This window comes from Pseudochaenichthys georgianus, chromosome 1 (assembly GCF_902827115.2).
Source record: "Pseudochaenichthys georgianus chromosome 1, fPseGeo1.2, whole genome shotgun sequence".
In the NCBI taxonomy this organism is placed as follows: Eukaryota; Metazoa; Chordata; class Actinopteri; order Perciformes; family Channichthyidae; genus Pseudochaenichthys; species Pseudochaenichthys georgianus.
The window spans coordinates 24,892,636-24,898,558 of NC_047503.1; the positions used below are offsets into that span (position 1 = coordinate 24,892,636).

General features: G+C 39.4%; 1 long non-coding RNA gene across 1 annotated transcript; it reads right to left on the bottom strand.

The window, feature by feature from the left end:
- Positions 1 to 224: 224 nt before the first annotated feature.
- LOC139434575 (uncharacterized) lies at positions 225 to 1,857 on the bottom strand. The gene is made up of 4 exons (XR_011643896.1): positions 1,503 to 1,857; positions 924 to 988; positions 690 to 829; positions 225 to 456 (listed from the first exon to the last, which is right to left on the bottom strand). It is a non-coding gene; the product is annotated as an uncharacterized lncRNA (long non-coding RNA).
- Positions 1,858 to 5,923: the final 4,066 nt, after the last annotated feature.

The window sequence follows — 5,923 nt, forward strand, 5'->3', positions numbered from 1 at the left end:
AAAAATAAGCATTTACAAAACAAATACATTGAATGGAAGCTATTATAAAAAGCCAAATTAGTATAAAATATGGTATGTTTGATTACTTATCTCAATGACAAGTTATTTTTAAAGAAAAGAAAAAATAAATTGAGTTGATCACAATTGATTGTAACATCACATGTATAAAATACTGAACAAAATAAATCATTTGCACACACAGTACACATCCTTTTACCATTTAACATTGTATTGGTACATTTCATTTTGCACACATGTTATGTCTTGCTTTCAGTTTGGTGGTACATTGCTTTGTTCCCACTTGATAGCATAGAAAAAGCTCTTAGCCAAGTGTATCTGCCGTTGATGTTGGGTATTAGTTTGTCATCGTCAGGGCCACAGCCAGCAGGGTTAGTGAAAACACGACCAGTGAGCCCATTGTGGGCCGAGGGGGACTGCTTGAAGTGGATGTTGATTCTGAAATATTAGAAAAAGCAAAGTTTGTGGTCAGTGTTATTATCTGGACTAAAACTGAATTCTGAGGCAGGAAATAAAGGCTAAGCTACATCCAAATCTTGAGCCCTGTTATATCTTTAATATACACCAGAGAATCCCAAATATGACATTGTGACATGTGTTTTATTATTTAATAGAACTAAATAATTACACCTTAAATTCATAGTTTGATGTTATAGTTTACAACCACTTACGTGCAGAAACGCTGCCTTGTACAACATCCAGGGATGAAGAGCTAAGAGCAGTGCTGAATTTTGAAGTTGCATCGCTTGCTGTAGGAGTTGAGGTTTTATTTGTGAACACAAGGGTCATGTCAACTTTCACTGATCCTTGCCTAGAGTGACAAAGAGAGAAAGCAACACTTAGTGACAGGGAGTAGAAAGGGCAAATGTCTAACAAAAAAGTCAGGGACTGAAAGTAAGTCTTACGTGAATTTGTTAATAATGCTGCGAAGGAAAGATGATCCATAGAGTTTTCGAGCCGCATTGGTTACCTGAAAGAAAATATTACTGTCAATTGCAATGCAACATAAAAACTATGGTCACAAGCATCTATAAGCAGCTTACCAAACTTAGTACACACTATGATCTGCGTTCAAGTGTACTTAAGGGGAAGTGGCCAACTCGGAGAAAACTGAAAAAAACACCTTTCAATATAATACAGGATTACTGTAGGGATTATAACATTGCATATATTCCTTAAACATGGCTGGTGTACATTAAAATATATTGTTTGTATGTATGTTTAAAAGATCCTGAAGGGTTTAACTACGGAATAAACTTAATTGAACGTTTTGAACATTTCTGTTTGCCTTCTTATGACTGGGATATGTCATTTATGTGGTCTATATCCATTAATGTTAACAGGTTAATTTAAAATAGTAGGGATCATTTGATAATTTTTACAATAGTAAACATTTTAAGTGTTTTCCAGTATTCTTATGTTTATTGGTGACAGAAAATCTAACTTTGTTTGCAGTACACTATCAAAGTGCTAAGGGATCTTACCTCACTGATCACTGTTTCAGCCAAAGTCTTGTACGCAGTTGATGATGAGTCTGAGAGGTCTGATGTAAATGTTTGGTTGAGACTGAACTGAAGGCCAAGAGTTCCCTCACTGGATGTAGGAGGATCAGTAGAAGCTGTTGTTGTGGCAGTAGTAGGAGCTGCAGTAGGAGCTGCAGTTGGTGCTGCAGTTGGAGCTGCAGTGGGTGCTGCAGTTGGAGCTGCAGTTGGAGCTGCAGTGGGTGCTGCAGTTGGAGCTGCAGTGGGTGCTGCAGTTGGCCCTACAGTGGGTGCTGCAGTTGGAGCTGCAGTTGGTGCTGCAGTTGGAGCTGCAGTGGGTGCTGCAGTGGGAGCTGCAGTTGGAGCTGCAGTTGGTCCTGCAGTTGGAGCTTCAGTAGGAGCTGCAGTTGGTGCTGCAGTGGGAGCTGCAGTTGGAGCTGCAGTTGGAGCTGCAGTTGGGGCTTCAGTAGGAGCTGCAGTTGGGGCTTCAGTTGGAGCTGCAGTTGGGGCTTCAGTTGGAGCTGCAGTTGGAGCTGCAGTTGGGGCTTCAGTAGGAGCTGCAGTTGGTGCTGCAGTGGGAGCTGCAGTTGGAGCTGCAGTTGGAGTTGGAGCTGCAGTTGGAGCTGCAGTTGGGGCTTCAGTAGGAGCTGCAGTTGGGGCTTCAGTTGGAGCTGCAGTTGGAGCTGCAGTTGGGGCTTCAGTAGGAGCTGCAGTTGGAGCTGCAGTAGGAGCTGCAGTAGGGGCAGCTGTAGCAGTAGGTGTGGCGGTGGAAGCAGTAGAAGAAGCTGTACCAATAAAAATGGGTTATCAATGAATCTGACACTTCAAAATGCATATCATTTCAATGGATTTATGACCAGATTAATAAAGTTTGATAATTTCCAATTTCTTACTTATAGAAACACTGCCTGATATAACGCTCAGGGAGGTAGAGTTGCTTGTTAATGCACTGGTGAGCTGTGAAGTAGCTGTGCTTGATGAAGGAACTGAGCTTGTATCTTTAAATGCAATGGTTGTGTCTGCAACCACCGAGCCACTCCTACAATGAAAAAACAGAGAGAGCAAAACCTTTTTTAAAAGAAAGTGACTTGCAAATGTCCAGAAAAAACAAGTAACTTAATAAAATAAATTCTTACTTGAATGAGTTAACAACGGAGCGAACGAAAGATGATCCATACAGAGTTGTACACACGCTGTTGAGCTGAAAGAAGACATTAATGTCATTAACATTGTAATGCCTTACAACACATGCACAAAACGTTTTGCTCTGTTGGGTTTTTAGGCTTTTTATCCTAAATAATCCTTTGTATATATGTTTACAAGATAAAGACAAAATACCAGGCTCTACAATCAAAAATATTAGAACAAATAAGGATGGAGAATTGTTTTTATTTAAGGTTAAAAATGTAAGGGTCTTTGAGTTTTTAAGTGCTATATAAGTGTTATGTATTATTATTATTATTATTATTATTATTATTAAGATTCCACAATTGAAATCATGTGGATATTTAGAAGGAGTCATATCTGATCACTGGAGGACTTTTAACAACATGACTTCATTATATACGTATATATATTTGCAAAAAGTAAATTAGGCATAATTGTTAGCTGAATGAATTAAATATATTTGTTAAATTAATACATGTCGAACCTTTATTTTATCTTACCTCTTCGACCACTTCTGCAGCCAAGTTCTGGTATGCTGTTGAGGATGAGTTTGAGAGATCTGCTGTATATGTTTGGTCAATACTAAACGTTAGTGCAAGGGTTCCCTCATTGGATGTGGTAGAAATGATTGATGTCGTTGTGGTTAAAGGAACTGGTGCAGCAGTGGAAACGGCTGTTGCATTAGGCGCAGCAGATGGAGCAGTTGTTGTGATTGGAGGTGAGGTGAAGTTGACCAGTGGTGTTGAAGGGGCAACTGTGGTTGGGGTTGGAGTTGGTCCCAAAACAGCTGAAAATAACAATTGTCAAATGAGATATCATAGCTTTAAAATAGTTATTATATTATATATCACATATTCAGTTTGTGCTTGTTATAAGAATTTACAAAATTGGACATTTGTACATTAGGAGATATCTTACCTGTTGCAGAAATAGAGGATATGTTGACACTGAGAGAAAAATTGGAGCTGGAAGAGGCAGTCACCAATGTGTCAGCCACAACAGTGGCATCTGGTAATGTATTCCCTTCATTGAATATCAGATCAACATCTGCCACCACAGATCCTTGACTGTAACACAAATAGTTCTTTAAGTCATATTTGATGCCCTATTGTCCTATTGTATATGTTAGCAAACAAGTACAACAGGCATTTTTAAAATGTAATGGCAAGCAATTGTTTTATACCTGAAGCTGTTGATGACAGTACGATTGAAGCTGGATCCAAATTGTTCTGAATAGACCATGTCGAGCTGTGAATGAATTTAGTTGAAAAACATTAAATCATTTCAGAATAAATATGAAAGAAGACAATTATCATTTGAGATTTGTGTTTTTTAATAAAAGCAGCAAAGGATAGTGGAAGACACAAAATCTGTAGAAATAATTCATATGAACTTACCGCTGTAGTCACTGTGTTCTTTAATTCAAGGAATGCTGGTGAAGATGTGTTTGCAAGTTCAGGAGTAAAGGTTTGCTGCATCTTAAATTCCAACTTGATTTTTGGCTCTGTTGGGGTTGTAGTTGCAGTTGGAGAGCTTGTAGTTGTGATGCTTGGTGGTGATGATGTTCCAGTGACAGGTGGAGTGCTTGCATTACCTTAACATTTATAAAATATTAATTGAAAGTGAATATATCATTACAGCAAGACAAGTATTAACACATTTGGAAATTGAAGTCAGTGATAGAGGTCCAATAATGAAAAAGATTGATGCTACATGTTTTGTGTATATGTACATTTTAATAAAATGAAAACATGTAATTACTTATGGACTAGTGGCATAGTAATGATTAAGTTCATACAAAATATAGTATATCCATTGGGGGAGAGCATGTATTACCAGGCAAGGGCATTGTTGTAACTGATGGTGAGGTTGGGTTGACTGGTGGTGAGGTAATGTTGAATGGTGATGTGGTTGGGTTGACTGGTGATGTAATGTTGGCTGGCGGTGAAGTTCGGTTGACTGAGGGTGAAGTAATGGTGACTGGTGATGAAGTCATGTTGACTGGAGGTGAAGTTCGGTTGACTGAGGGTGAAGTAATGGTGGCTGGTGATGAAGTCATGTTGACTGGAGGTGAAGTTCGGTTGACTGAGGGTGAAGTAATGGTGGCTGGTGGTGATGTCATGTTGACTGGAGGTGAAGTTCGGTTGACTGAGGGTGAAGTAATGGTGACTGGTGATGAAGTCATGTTGACTGGAGGTGAGGTGATGTTGACAAGTGGTGTTGAAGGAGCAACTGTGGTTGGGGCTGGAGTTGCAGCCAAAACAACTACAAATACAAATGTTCAAATAAGTTATTGTGTGATTTTCATAAACATAATATTGTCATAAGATAGTCAGTATGTCCTCCCAATAATCAAACTTGACAGTTGGAAGATACAGCAAGTCTTACCTGTTGCAGAAATAGAAGATGTGTTGACACTGAGAGAAAAATTGGAGCTGGAAGAGGCAGTCACCAATGTGTCAGCCACATCAGTGGCATCTGGTAATGTATTCCCTTCATTGAATATCAGATCAACATCTGCCACCACAGATCCTTGACTGTAACACAAATAGTTCTTTAAGTCATATTTGATGCCCTATTGTCCTATTGTATATACGATACGATACGATATACTTTATTGACCCCGTAAGGACATTTGTTCTGGGCTCCGTCCAGCAGTTCCGCATACATGTACATAATATACAAACATAGTGGACATTCATACACATATCATCAATCATATACCGTTTGAACAAACACAATACACACAGACGCACATACTGACAATGGCGACCTATTGCACAACCCTTATGGCCAACATTTAAAAAGTACATTTCATTACATTTGACTTTTGACTACATTTCATTTCCTGTGAATGTTAAGAAGCTTAACGGACATTGGTAGGAATGAGTGCTTATAGCGGTTCAGCCTGCTCTTGGGAACCCTGAATCTTCTACCAGAAGGTAGGAGCTGGAATTCTGGGTGGAGTATGTGGGTGGTATCAGACACTATTGTGTTTGCCTGTCTGATAACGGACTGCTCATATATGTTTTGGAGAGATGGGTGTTTTTTAACCCCCATAATTTTCATAGCAGTCTGTACCAGGCGAGCGATCTGTGACTTTGACTGCACTGTCAAGTTACCGTACCAGGCAGTGATACCATACCTAATGATGCTCTCCAACACTGCATGATAGAACAGTAACATGAACTTCTGGTCGACTCCGAAAGCCCGGAGTCGACGCAGAAAGTACAATCGCTGTTGAAGTCTAGAGCACA